Raw genomic sequence first — 12806 nt, forward strand, 5'->3', positions numbered from 1 at the left:
ATTACAAATTGTTTATTATTATTTTCAGTTAATTCATTTACTTTATTTTGTATTTTCAAAAAGTCGTCATGATCAGGACTGCCTGCTATCCATTTCCAAATGGTACCTAATTCATTTATTCCCCTTTCATTCCGTTTTGGAACTAATTCTGAAATCATTAATTTTAATAGACTTAAGTCCATTGATATTTCCCACTCATCGTCTGAATTAATTGATTTGTTGACATATTTGGATTCTTTATCAATTATCTCTCTATAAAAACTCAAATTAGTAATATGGAAAAGTTCAGCGTATGTTTCATAAGTGTAAACGTCTCTGTCGTCTTTGAGCAATAGATAGTCACTATGCGTATAGTCAATTACTTCCGAAGTCGTCAATATAACAAAAGTCAGTATTAGTATATTCGCATACATTTTCTGGAAAAAAAATATTTAATATTTGATGTTATCTTTATGTATAATTCTGTTTCTATTGTTGATTATAATTTTATTCGGTCGATTTTCCTTAACTACCTGCTTTTTGTATCGGGATTGAAGTTTATTTCTGTCCCCGAATTTCTTGTCATAAACTACTTCTCCTATTTTATAATCTTTTTCTCTTCTATCTTTGTTAAGTAGCTTAAGCATTTTGGTCTGAGCTTCCTTAAGTAGTATTGGATTATGCTTGTGTTTTATTTTGTTATACAATATGTCATATGGCATTTGATTGGTCGTTGAATGTATCGTCAGGTTATATTTCAGTGCCGCCCTTATTATTATTTCTGAATAATCTGTTAGATTTAGTTCATCCTTGATGCACCGCGCTATTTCTGTTAGTGTGGATGTACCCTTTCTACCTGACCATTTGAGGTGCTGTGTCTTTGTATGAATGATCTAAATTGTGCTGAAGTAAAGCTTGGTTCGTTGTCAGTCATTAAAGATGTTTCTAACGGAAAGTGTTGCAAAATTTCCATTACCTTATTTTCAATGTTTAATTTACTTTGAATTTCTTGACCACCAAGTATTTGGAATAAGAATCTATACAAGTTATGAATGTTAGGTTTTGGCATAGTATATGTCTAAGTGTAATTGATCTCCTTCTTTTGCTGGAATGGGAGCTTCCCCAATTGGAATTTTTACAGGGTGTCTGTGATATTTGTTTTTGTTGCAGATCTCACAATTTTTTATATATTCTTTTAATTTTTTGTGCAGGTTTGGCCAATAATACAGCTTAGTTATTTGTTTGTAATTTTCGTCTAGTCCTCTATGGGCTCTGCAATGTGTTTCTTCTATAATTATAGCTTTATCTTCTGAATTTGCTACATCTTGGAGGAACTTTCTCGTGAAGAGAAATTTATTTGTGAAGTTTTCCTTTAGCTTATTTTGGATAAGGTATAAATCTTCTAAAGTGCAGTGTATTCCTGTGGTTAAGTGAGGCTGAATAAATTCTTTTAAAATGATTAGCAGATTGTCTACCGTATCAAATTCAATAATATGTCGGGTATTTTCATAAACTCTTACTAACTCATGAACTGTGAATCTCCCTTGCGCTAATAGTAGCTGCTGTTTAAATTGGTTTAGAGGCTTGCTAGTCTCTTGAATGACGTTTTCAAAACTACTCTCTGCTGAATGCTGAGTATTTATGTCTGATTCTGATTCTGTCTGGTCGACATCACTATCTGTCATATGATTTATTTTAATCCGAGATAAAGCGTCCGCTACTACGTTAGTTGAGCCTGGCTTATAAATGATTTTTGGTGTGAAACTTTCTATGAAGTAATACCAACGTTTCATTTCAACATTTGGATTTTTTTGCGACATTGCAAAGGACAAAGGTTGGTGATCTGTATGTATTTCAATTCCACTCACTCCGTATAAATAATTTCGCAAATTTTTTAATGCCCATACAATAGCTAATAATTCCTTTTTATTAGTAGCATATAATTGCTCGGTTTTACTTAAAGTTTTAGAAATAAATGTTATGGGATTCCCATCTTGCGACAAAACTGCACCTATTGCTATGTCCGATGCATCTGTGGTTAATGTGAATTTTTTATTGTAATCTGGTTGTACTTATTCAATATGTGCTATTAAACTGTCCTTTAAATTATTAAATGCTCCCATTGCTGGTTCATCCAGCTGTATTAATGTTTTCTTGGATGCCCTTCGTGAAACTTTCCCATTTACTCCACTCAGATATTTTGTTAATGGTTTGGCAATTGTAGCATAATTTCGGACAAATTTTCTGTAATACCCTGTTAGTCCTAAGAAGCTACGTAGCTCTCTGATATTTTTAGGAATTGGATAGTTTTGTATTGTGGAGATTTTGTCTGGATCTGTTTTAATGATATTTTGGGAAACAATGTATCCCAGAAATTTGGTTTCTGTTCGGAGCAGAACCCAGCCGATTAGCTGCTTGCCAAATAGCACCTAATTCTTGGCCCTCAGCCGCTTATTTTGTTTGTTACTTATGTCTATGTCACTCATTTGTTTGTTAAAGCTCTGCGCTTGCTTGCCCTGCTAAACGCTCTCTGCCAGCTCGCTCTTCGCTATCTCCGCTTTGCGTCTGCCTACCGACGTCGGCCGAGCGAAGCTGCGCTTAGCGATCGGAGCGGCAATGTAAAGGGCAGGCAAGCCACACTTGCAATTTGGATGTCACGCATTAAAGAACATATCGTAATTTTATTTCTGCGCCGAGTTTTATTTAATTCGAAATAATTAGTCGGCCGATTGGGGATAAAAAACATTATCTCCACATAAAATTTGGTGACCCCGACGTGATCTCTGAGTTGCAGTGTCAATTAATAATCATTCGCGATCGACATTCGCTAGCCCTAGCAAATTTTCGGCGGTTAAGCACAATTCGGTGCTAAAACACACTTACATACACCTACATACACGCATTGCTGGCTATTAATTTCTCTGTCGCGACAATTCGGTCAGTGCAGTGCGGTAGGCAGTGCAGCGAACTCACTAATACACACAAGCGGAGTACAAAGCGGAATCGGACAGCTCGCACAGCCGCACAGCTAAAGGCATTAGCTGTAATCCCTTTGCTTTCGGTTCCCACGTTTATACGTATACAGGGTGTCTTTTTCGGTCGTGCTGAGTGACTCTTTTAAAACCTCAACATGGCAGCACCTGAGCCTACCAATGTCGCGAACGCAGCAATGCCGAGTGATGTAGATTTCTACAAGCACAAGGCCGAGTCCATCGCGCGCCAACTAAAGGCCATGGATCGCTTTCTCACCAAGGGAGAGCTTGCCGAGTTAGATGAGGCAGAACTTCAAGCTCGCTTAGAGCAGATCGAGCGAATGAATGCGGATTTCGATGCCGCTCAAACGAGCCTTGAAAGGCTGGATTTCCTGCAGTTAGCCCATGATGCCCGGCTGGACTTTTCGAATGTTTATGTCAAGGTTAGGTCCAGGCTGTCGCGGGAGTTGATGGCGGCTCGCACGGTAAATGTTGCCAATTCAACGGCTCGGCATACTCTCGAGGGGAACTCGTCGTTGTTCGCCTATAATAGTATAGGCCGTTCTCGAATGCCCGAGTTGCAGCTTCCGCGATTCGGGGGGAACTACATGGATTGGCCAGAATTCCACTCGATGTTCTCGACAATGGTGCACAAAGACCATCGTATACCAATCATCGAAAAATTCCAATATCTTCGTGGATGTCTAGATGGTGCTGCGCTGGATACGATTCGTTCCTTGGAACTTTCTGAGGAGAATTACGACAAGGCGTTGAATTTGCTAATGTTGCGATTCGATAATAAACTGTTACATTTTCAGGCACACGTCAAGGCTATTTTCGGGTTGCAAGGGGTGGAGAAGGGCTCAGCTATCGGCTTGCGCGCGCTCAGCGACAAAATCAATTCGCACTTGCGTGCACTTCAGACCTTGGCGACCCCGCAGGAGATTTCCGATGGGTTGCTGATCTTCATCATAGGCACGAAATTGGACCACAAGACCAAGGAGAAATGGGAAGAGAACTTGCCGACGTCAGGATTGCCTCGGTGGTCAAGCATGGCCTCATTCTTGGAAGCAAGATGTCGGATGCTGGAAAATTTGGGATCGGCTATGGTAACAATTCCTAGCCAGCAGGTGGGAGAAAGTAAACCTAGCACCCTAATCACCTCCATTAACGATCATAATAGCTCAACATGCAAGTATTGCAAATCCTCCGATCACTACATATCCCGATGCCAGGCATTTATAGATCTCCCTGTTTTTTCTCGATACAAGGAGGTGAAGAAGCGCCATTTATGTCTAAACTGCCTCAACAAAGGCCATTCATTGCAACGCTGCAAGTCAGGGGCATGTAGAAATTGCCAAGCCAAGCATCACACACTGCTCCACATGCAGTCGGGCTCTGACGCTGAGTTGCCGTCGCCGAGCACGGAATCGACCCAGCATGATCCTGCAAGTGCCCTAGTAGCAAGCAAATATATTAGCCCTCCCCCCTCGAGTCAAAAATCTCTGCCTAGCCAAAACGTGCTGCTAGCTACTGCAATCGTATATGTCAGGGGCCGTTTTGGATCGCTTATTCCATGTCGTGCCATTTTAGATTCCGCTTCTCAGGTTAACTTTATAACATCGAGACTCGCCAATCAGCTGCAGTTAGATCCTCACCCGTCTCACGTTAAAATCGCCGGTATTGGAGAGTCAATTCTACCATCCAGCAAGGCTGTGGACATCGTCCTGCAATCTCAAGACGAAAGCTATCGCGGTTTCCTCTCTGCAATTATCACTGCCTCAATCACAGGAATGCAGCCTAACTTCGGCCTAGACGCAAAGGATTGGCCAATGCCAAATAACCTAAAACTAGCTGATCCTAATTTCGCCAAGCCCCAGCGTGTCGATCTGTTGATAGGTGCTGGTTTGTTTTTCGAATTAATGTGCGTTGGACAGATTCGACTGTCAGACCAATTGCCAACATTGCAGAAGACGAAACTTGGCTGGATAGTGTCAGGAAGTATTAAAAACTCTGAGAAAGCCCGTGCGGCGCTAGCAGCCGTTGAAGATCCCCCTGTCATCTCCGCTTGCGAGACTAATTTGTGCGATATTGTAAGGCGGTTTTGGGAAGTCGATGGAGATTATTCGCCCTCATCAATTTCGGAGGAAGATGTTCATTGCGAACAGCATTTCGTCACAAACTGCATTCGCCTAGAGTCCGGAGCTTACTCCGTGCGTTTGCCAACCAAATTCAGTCTAGAGGAATTAGGAGAATCGTATCAGCAGGCGCTACGTAGATTTCTCAATTTGGAGAGGAAGCTAGCAAAAAATGCACAGCTTAAGGCAAAATATATGGAGTTTCTTCAGGAGTATCGTGATTTAGGACACATGTCGCCAGCTTCGCGGCAGTCAGACCTCCCGCAGTACTTCTTGCCTCACCATTGCGTCCACAAGCAGGATAGTACAACCACCAAATTACGCGTAGTGTTCGATGGATCTGCCAAAACAGCGTCTGGAGTATCACTGAATGATGCGCTTATGGCTGGACCCACCATCCAACCTAAAATTCTGATAACTCTGCTTCGTTTCCGCTTTTTTAAAGTCGCCTTGTGTGGCGATATCTGCAAAATGTACCGCTGTGTACGCGTTTCCCATCCCGATACGCACGTGCAGTGCATCCTATGGCGCAATGACCCGAAGGAGGAGATTCAGGTGTTCAAGTTGGAGACTGTTACTTACGGAACCAAACCTGCCGCTTTCTTAGCAATTCGTGCTATGCATCAATTGGCAAATGATGAAGAGTTGCGTTTTCCGCTTGGCGCTGATGTTGTTCGAAGAGATTTCTATGTCGATGATCTCATATCTGGAGGGGACAGCATTGATTCTGTCATCAAAATTCGTCAGCAGGTAAAGGAGCTACTTTCGAAAGGATGTTTTCCCATACGTAAATGGTGTTCCAATGAACCCGCTGCTTTGGAAGGCGTATCGGAAGCGGATCGCGAAAAGTTCCTTACCTTTCATGACGGGACTGAAGTAACCAAGGCGCTTGGTCTAGTTTGGGATCCCACCACGGACAATCTTCTGTTTAGCTTCGCTCACGTCGGAACCGCTGCAGGCCCAATATCGAAGCGTTCGGTCCTGTCTACACTAGCTAGGTTCTACGATCCTCTAGGGCTCATCTCTCCCATCATCACGAAAGCTAAAATATTTATGCAGTCGCTATGGAACGAAAGCCTAAAATTGAATTGGGACGAAAGCCTGCCCAGGATCTACATACGACTTGGATTGAGCTGACTTCGCAGTTGTCGATGGTTAAAAACTTTAAGTTTCCACGTTACGTGCTTCGGCAGCAAGCCAGATTAGAAATGCACGCGTTTTGTGATGCGAGCCAAGCAGCATATGGCGCCTGTGTATACATGCGTTCGGAAGCTCTTGGCATTGTGCAAAGTCATCTCTTATGCTCTAAATCCAGAGTCGCGCCCTTGAAAAGTATGACTATCCCCAAGCTTGAGCTGTCCGCTGCCCTCGTATTAGCCGAACTAGTGTCCACCATAGTTAAGGGATTATCAGCTCCATGCCAAATACATTGCTGGTCGGATTCGTCCATAGCCCTTGCCTGGATTCGAGAATCACCATTGAATTTTAATATATTTGTTTCTAATCGAGTTCAGCGGATTCAGGAGCTCACCGCTGGAATGACTTGGCATCACGTGCCCACAAAGTTGAATCCTGCCGACATCATATCACGTGGAGCCACGCCCGCTGAACTAATGGATAGCAGCCTTTGGATCTCTGGACCACCATTCTTGCGTCTTGAGAGCTCAGAGTGGCCTGCAGGCTTGCAATTGCCTACCGATGTACCAGAACGTCGTCATGCAGCATTGGTTGTTTCAAACGAAAGGGATGTATCGTACGATTGCAAATTTCAAAACTCATTCGGATCCATGCAGCGCGTCTTTGCTTACATATATCGATTCTACATTCTCAAGGACAAAGGCATAGCGCGGTCGAAGGGTCAACTTACCGTAATCGACATCAAAAATGGTACGCATTTGCTCATAAGGGCAATACAGCAGCAACAATTTTCGGAAGAGATAAGGGCCCTCGCCAGCAAACAGGCCCTACCCCCAAAAAGCACGATGGCCTCACTGAATCCATTTCTGGATAGCTTTGGATTGCTGCGTGTTGGAGGCCGCCTCCAAAATGCCGAATTGGACTACGACGCGAAGCACCCGATCCTGCTTCCTAAGGGACATCCTGTCACTGTCTCTATTATTATCTTCTTTCACGAAAGGTTTCTCCACGCAGGAGCTCAAGGATTGCTCGGACTGCTTCGGCAAAAATTCTGGCCTATTGGCGGACGCAAATATGTTGCGGGAATCATTCGCAAATGTGTTAGATGCTTTCGTTTGAAGCCAGTGCTGAGGGAACATATCATGGGAAACTTGCCTGCGGATCGCGTAAGGACTAATCCAGCATTCCACACAACGGGCGTTGATTTTTGCGGACCCTTTTATCACAAGTCGGAAGTCAGAAGCAGGCCTCCTATCAAATGTTACATCGCTGTCTTCGTATGCTTTAGCACCAAAGCAACTCATTTGGAAGTCGTTCGGGATCTATCTACAGAATCCTTTCTGGCAGCATTAAGGCGTTTTATAAGTCTACGTCCCAAACCTCGAATCATCTGGTCAGACAACGCTACAAATTTTGTAGGAGCAAAAAATGAGCTTTTGGAGCTTCGGCAAATGTTCCTCAGCGATCCTCATACGTCGGCTGTGTCACATCTCTGCGTTTCTAGTGGAATCGACTGGAAATTCATCCCCCCTCGCTCACCTCATTTTGAGGGTTTGTGGGAGGCGGCTGTTAAAGCAGCTAAATATCATTTTCATCGCATCGTCGGGACCTACATTTTTACTCTTGATGAAATTCAGACCTTGGCTTGTGAAATCTCTGCTTTGTTAAATTCCCGTCCGCTTTATGCAATTACAGAAAGTCCCGATGATCTAGATGTGCTCACGCCAAACCACTTTCTCAATGGAGCCCCGAAAGCTGCATTCGACGAGCCAGATGTGGCGCATCTCCGGGTCAACCTACTTAGTCGATGGCAGCGGCTGTGTCAAATGAAGCAGGCGTTTTGGAGAAAATGGAGCACGGCGTATCTTTCGATTCTTCAGGAGCGGAGCAAGTGGCGGTCATCGTCTCCAAACATCAAGCTAGGAGCGCTCGTCATGATCAAGGAGGAAACGCTGCCACCATTAAGGTGGCCGCTTGGCCGCATTGAGAGCGTCATCCCAGGAAAAGATGGAACCATCAGAGTAGCCGTCATCCGCACTCAAAAAGGCCTTTTCAAGAGGGCCGTTGGAAAAATAGCGGTTCTGCCCCTTCAGGATGGATCTGTTGAAAGCCTTTGCCTTCCAACGGGGGGTGAATGTTCGGAGCAGAACCCAGCCGATTAGCTGCTTGCCAAATAGCACCTAATTCTTGGCCCTCAGCCGCTTATTTTGTTTGTTACTTATGTCTATGTCACTCATTTGTTTGTTAAAGCTCTGCGCTTGCTTGCCCTGCTAAACGCTCTCTGCCAGCTCGCTCTTCGCTATCTCCGCTTTGCGTCTGCCTACCGACGTCGGCCGAGCGAAGCTGCGCTTAGCGATCGGAGCGGCAATGTAAAGGGCAGGCAAGCCACACTTGCAATTTGGATGTCACGCATTAAAGAACATATCGTAATTTTATTTCTGCGCCGAGTTTTATTTAATTCGAAATAATTAGTCGGCCGATTGGGATAAAAAACATTATCTCCACAGTTTCCAATTGAAAGAATTTAGACTTTTCTAAGGAAATTTTCATGTTAGCGTTTTGCAATATCTGTATTATATGAATTAGATCTTTATAATGTTGTTCTATAGTTTTTGAAAATATTATTATATCGTCCATATAGACGTGACAAGTTTTCCCAACTTGTTCTCTAAGTATATCGTCCATTGCCCTTTGGAAAATTCTGGGAGCGTTCGTCAATCCCATAGGCATTCTTAGAAATTCATATTTGCCGTTATTTATGGAAAAAGATGTTTTTTCAATATCTGATTCCCTCATTAAAATCTGATAGAAAACTGACTCTAAATCAATGGCCGAGAAATACTTTGCCTTACCTAAATTGGCAAGGATTACTGAAGGATCTTGCATAGGGTATCTATCCGGTATGGTGTTTTCATTAAGTTTCTTAAAGTCTATTACTAATCTATGTTTAGGAGTTCCGTCCTCATTTACTCCCTTCTTTGGTACTACTATTACCGGTGAATTATATGGGCTTTTACTAGGTCTGATTATACCTTCATCTAACATTTTACTTATTTCGTTATTAACGAAATCGTTAACCGAATAAGCGTATGGATACTGCTTGCCATATACCGGTCTATCATGTTCATTGTTAAACTCTCCTTTTATATCCGTTCTGAACGGTAACTGTAAATTTATATTGGCATGGTCTTCTTCGATGATAGATACCATTTTCTCTCTGAGATTTTCTAAATTGTCCTCTTTGTAGGTTATTGTGTTATACAATTTCATTTTTTTCAATTCAGAATTTGCATAATTTTGAATGTCGGATATTTCTACGACGGCGCGTTCAGGATTTTTGCATCCCAAACTTTTAAAATGTTCATTGTCGGATAATTCAACGACGGCGTGTTCAGGATTCTTTAATCCCAAACTATTCGAACTTTTAGTGTCGGATAATTCAACGACGGCGTGCTCAGGATATTTTAATCCCAAACTATTAAAACTTTGGATGTCGGATAATTCAACGACGGCGGGTTCAGGATATTTAAATCCCAAACTATTGACGGATAATTCTTCGTCGGCGTGCTCAGGATTTTTTGATCCAAGCTATATAAACTTCCTTCTACCTTTACTGAATCACTTTTCATTTCTTTTTCTTCTTCAAAATATTTTTTTATTATATATTCCTTCAACGGTAGGATGGTTTTTCCTTCTATAAAGGTTAATTTGTTTAAAGAAAGGACCTCGTCATATATTAGTTTCTCCTCATTGTCTTTATAACTTAAAGTCCCCTTTCCTGTATCAATAACAGCTCCGATTTTCTTTAATAGGTTAAATCCTATTAGTAAATCTGCCTCCATTCCATCTATTTCATAAAACACTTGTTTTGTGTTGAAAATAGTTATATTATGGAAATATTTAGTTATTGAAAACCCATTCACTGTAGCAACTTTCTTATAAATTGATAATTCTTTTTTATTTTCGTAAATTCCCTTTTTTATATAACAGGAAGTTGCTCCCGTATCTATCAAAACTTTGAATTCTGTTTATTTTTTTATCTACTCTTTTTAAGTAGGGCAGACCTACTTCGGGGGCTGATCTAAAAAATGGTCCTCCTCAATGTTATTTATCCGCATTGCTTTATTAGCCGGTTGTTCCGACATTTCGTTTGGCTTTCGTTTCTGCGCCTGATTTTCGTTAGACTGATTATTCGGTACTACGTTTGCCCTAAAATGCTGAGCTTGGTTATAATTGTTATTATTTCTCCTATAATAACCGTTAGTATTCTCCCGATAATTTCTATTATTATTATTTCCCCTGAATTGATTGCTGTTCTGTCGGTTCTTGATTTGTATCGATTCGTCTTCATCCATTGGTTTTGGGGCCTGATTTTGTTTTCTATTACCCAAGAAATAGGGTTGTCCCATGACATGTTATTCCTCTGAAGATCCCTTTTTTGGTCGAATGGTGAACTATTAGTCCTTGGTTGTCGTTGGTTGAATCTTAATGTATTGTAGTTATTATTCCCTGAATTTCTGGGGCCACTGAATTGGTAGGCAAATTGGGCCCGAATGTTATTTGATTGCAATTCCTGTACCTTTGCCAAGGCATTCGGTAAATCTGGGGGATTCAATGAAATAGGATTTCTGCAATGCCGCCGTTTAGGCCAGTGACAAAAATGCGTAAGGCATTGTCTCTTATTTTCTTATTTGATTCTTTCGTGATTTCACTGTCTTTTCCGTGAGTCATTATTGTCTTATTTATTAACAAGGTCATTTTCTTGTTAACCTCGTTGTTCGGAGCAGAACCCAGCCGATTAGCTGCTTGCCAAATAGCACCTAATTCTTGGCCCTCAGCCGCTTATTTTGTTTGTTACTTATGTCTATGTCACTCATTTGTTTGTTAAAGCTCTGCGCTTGCTTGCCCTGCTAAACGCTCTCTGCAGCTCGCTCTTCGCTATCTCCGCTTTGCGTCTGCCTACCGACGTCGGCCGAGCGAAGCTGCGCTTAGCGATCGGAGCGGCAATGTAAAGGGCAGGCAAGCCACACTTGCAATTTGGATGTCACGCATTAAAGAACATATCGTAATTTTATTTCTGCGCCGAGTTTTATTTAATTCGAAATAATTAGTCGGCCGATTGGGGATAAAAAACATTATCTCCACACTCGTTATAGAAATCTATTATTGAAAGGTTCCCTTGTCGGAGAACGCTTAACTCCTATTCTATTATGTAATTGGTCTCTTGTCACTGTAAACAAAGTCAAGTCGTGAAAGTATGGCATCAAAAATTTAAAACTGTCCCGTGGTTGGTCAGTGCGTCATGTGCTGGTCCTGTTATTTTTGTTTCTCAAATTGTTAAGGCAACATAATATTGCTTACTTCCTTTCTTATATAACTTCACTGCAGTTTCTGCAGCTTCCCTCCATCCTACGTATTGGTTTAATCCACCATTGAAAATTGGTAGGGATTCTATTACCTTTAATGTGGTGTCATCTTTTATTGTCTCGTCTATTGTTTCTGCCTGATAATCTGATACCTGATCGGATTTAGTTTCTATTTGTTGTTTTAAATTTACAATTTGCTCCTGTACTTGTGAAATTTGAAGTGCTATCAATTGTTTGACCAGATCTGCAGTGAGATCGTCCTTGTTTGTGAGTTAATCATTTTAGTTTTTCAAAATCTAAAGTTAGTTGATCACCTTAAATTTTTCTTATATGTTTGTTTTTATAATCTAATATAACCTAATTGAACTTATATATTTATTAATACAACTTTTGCTCACGAACTATCCGGTAGGGGTCGTCCTTCTTAGTTTGGCTGACAGATCTTTGAACGGGTCTTCCTTCTTGATTGGCTGACAGGTCTTCGAACGGGTCTTCCTTCTTAAATTTCTTTGTTTAACTGGATCTTCTGGGGTCTTCCTTCTTTGGTTTAGCTGATAGTTTCACTTTTCTTTGTGCTTTGGTTTGGTTGGGTTTGTTTAAAAACTTTTGTTTTTTTGTTTTTTTTGTATTTTTGAATTGTCTTGATTAGCTTTTGTATTTATTTGTATTTTGTATGTGTATTTGTATTTGTATTTGTATTGTATATTGTATTTATTTTTGCACACCCTAAGCTCCGGTTTGTTTCCTTTTTATCTCACTTTTTCTTATCTTATATCTCACAGTCACTCCGCGTTTTTATATCTGAAGGATTTATTCCATTAATTAATTGTCCTCGGGTTTCGAGGACTTTTTTTTTATTATTATTATGTATATTATTATTATTATTATATTATTATTCGGTGGCTTTTTATACAAACGTCGCCCCACGTTGGGCGCCAGTTAAATAACTGCGGTAGCGGATTGTGTTTTTAAAAAGTTTTTATTTTACTTCTAACTTCACTGATATAGATTTAAGTAGAGGGGTCACAAAGGATTCCGGGAAAAGGGTTTGCGCGATCTTAATTATACCCGATACTCAAAATGAGTATTGGGGTATATTAGATTTGTGGTAAAAGTGGATGTGTGTAACGTCCAAGAGGAATCGTTTCCGACCCCATAAAGTATATATATTCTTGATCAGCATCAATAGCCGAGTCGATTGAGCCATGTCTGTC

This window comes from Drosophila miranda (genome assembly GCF_003369915.1).
Source record: "Drosophila miranda strain MSH22 chromosome Y unlocalized genomic scaffold, D.miranda_PacBio2.1 Contig_Y5_pilon, whole genome shotgun sequence".
In the NCBI taxonomy this organism is placed as follows: domain Eukaryota; kingdom Metazoa; phylum Arthropoda; class Insecta; order Diptera; family Drosophilidae; genus Drosophila; species Drosophila miranda.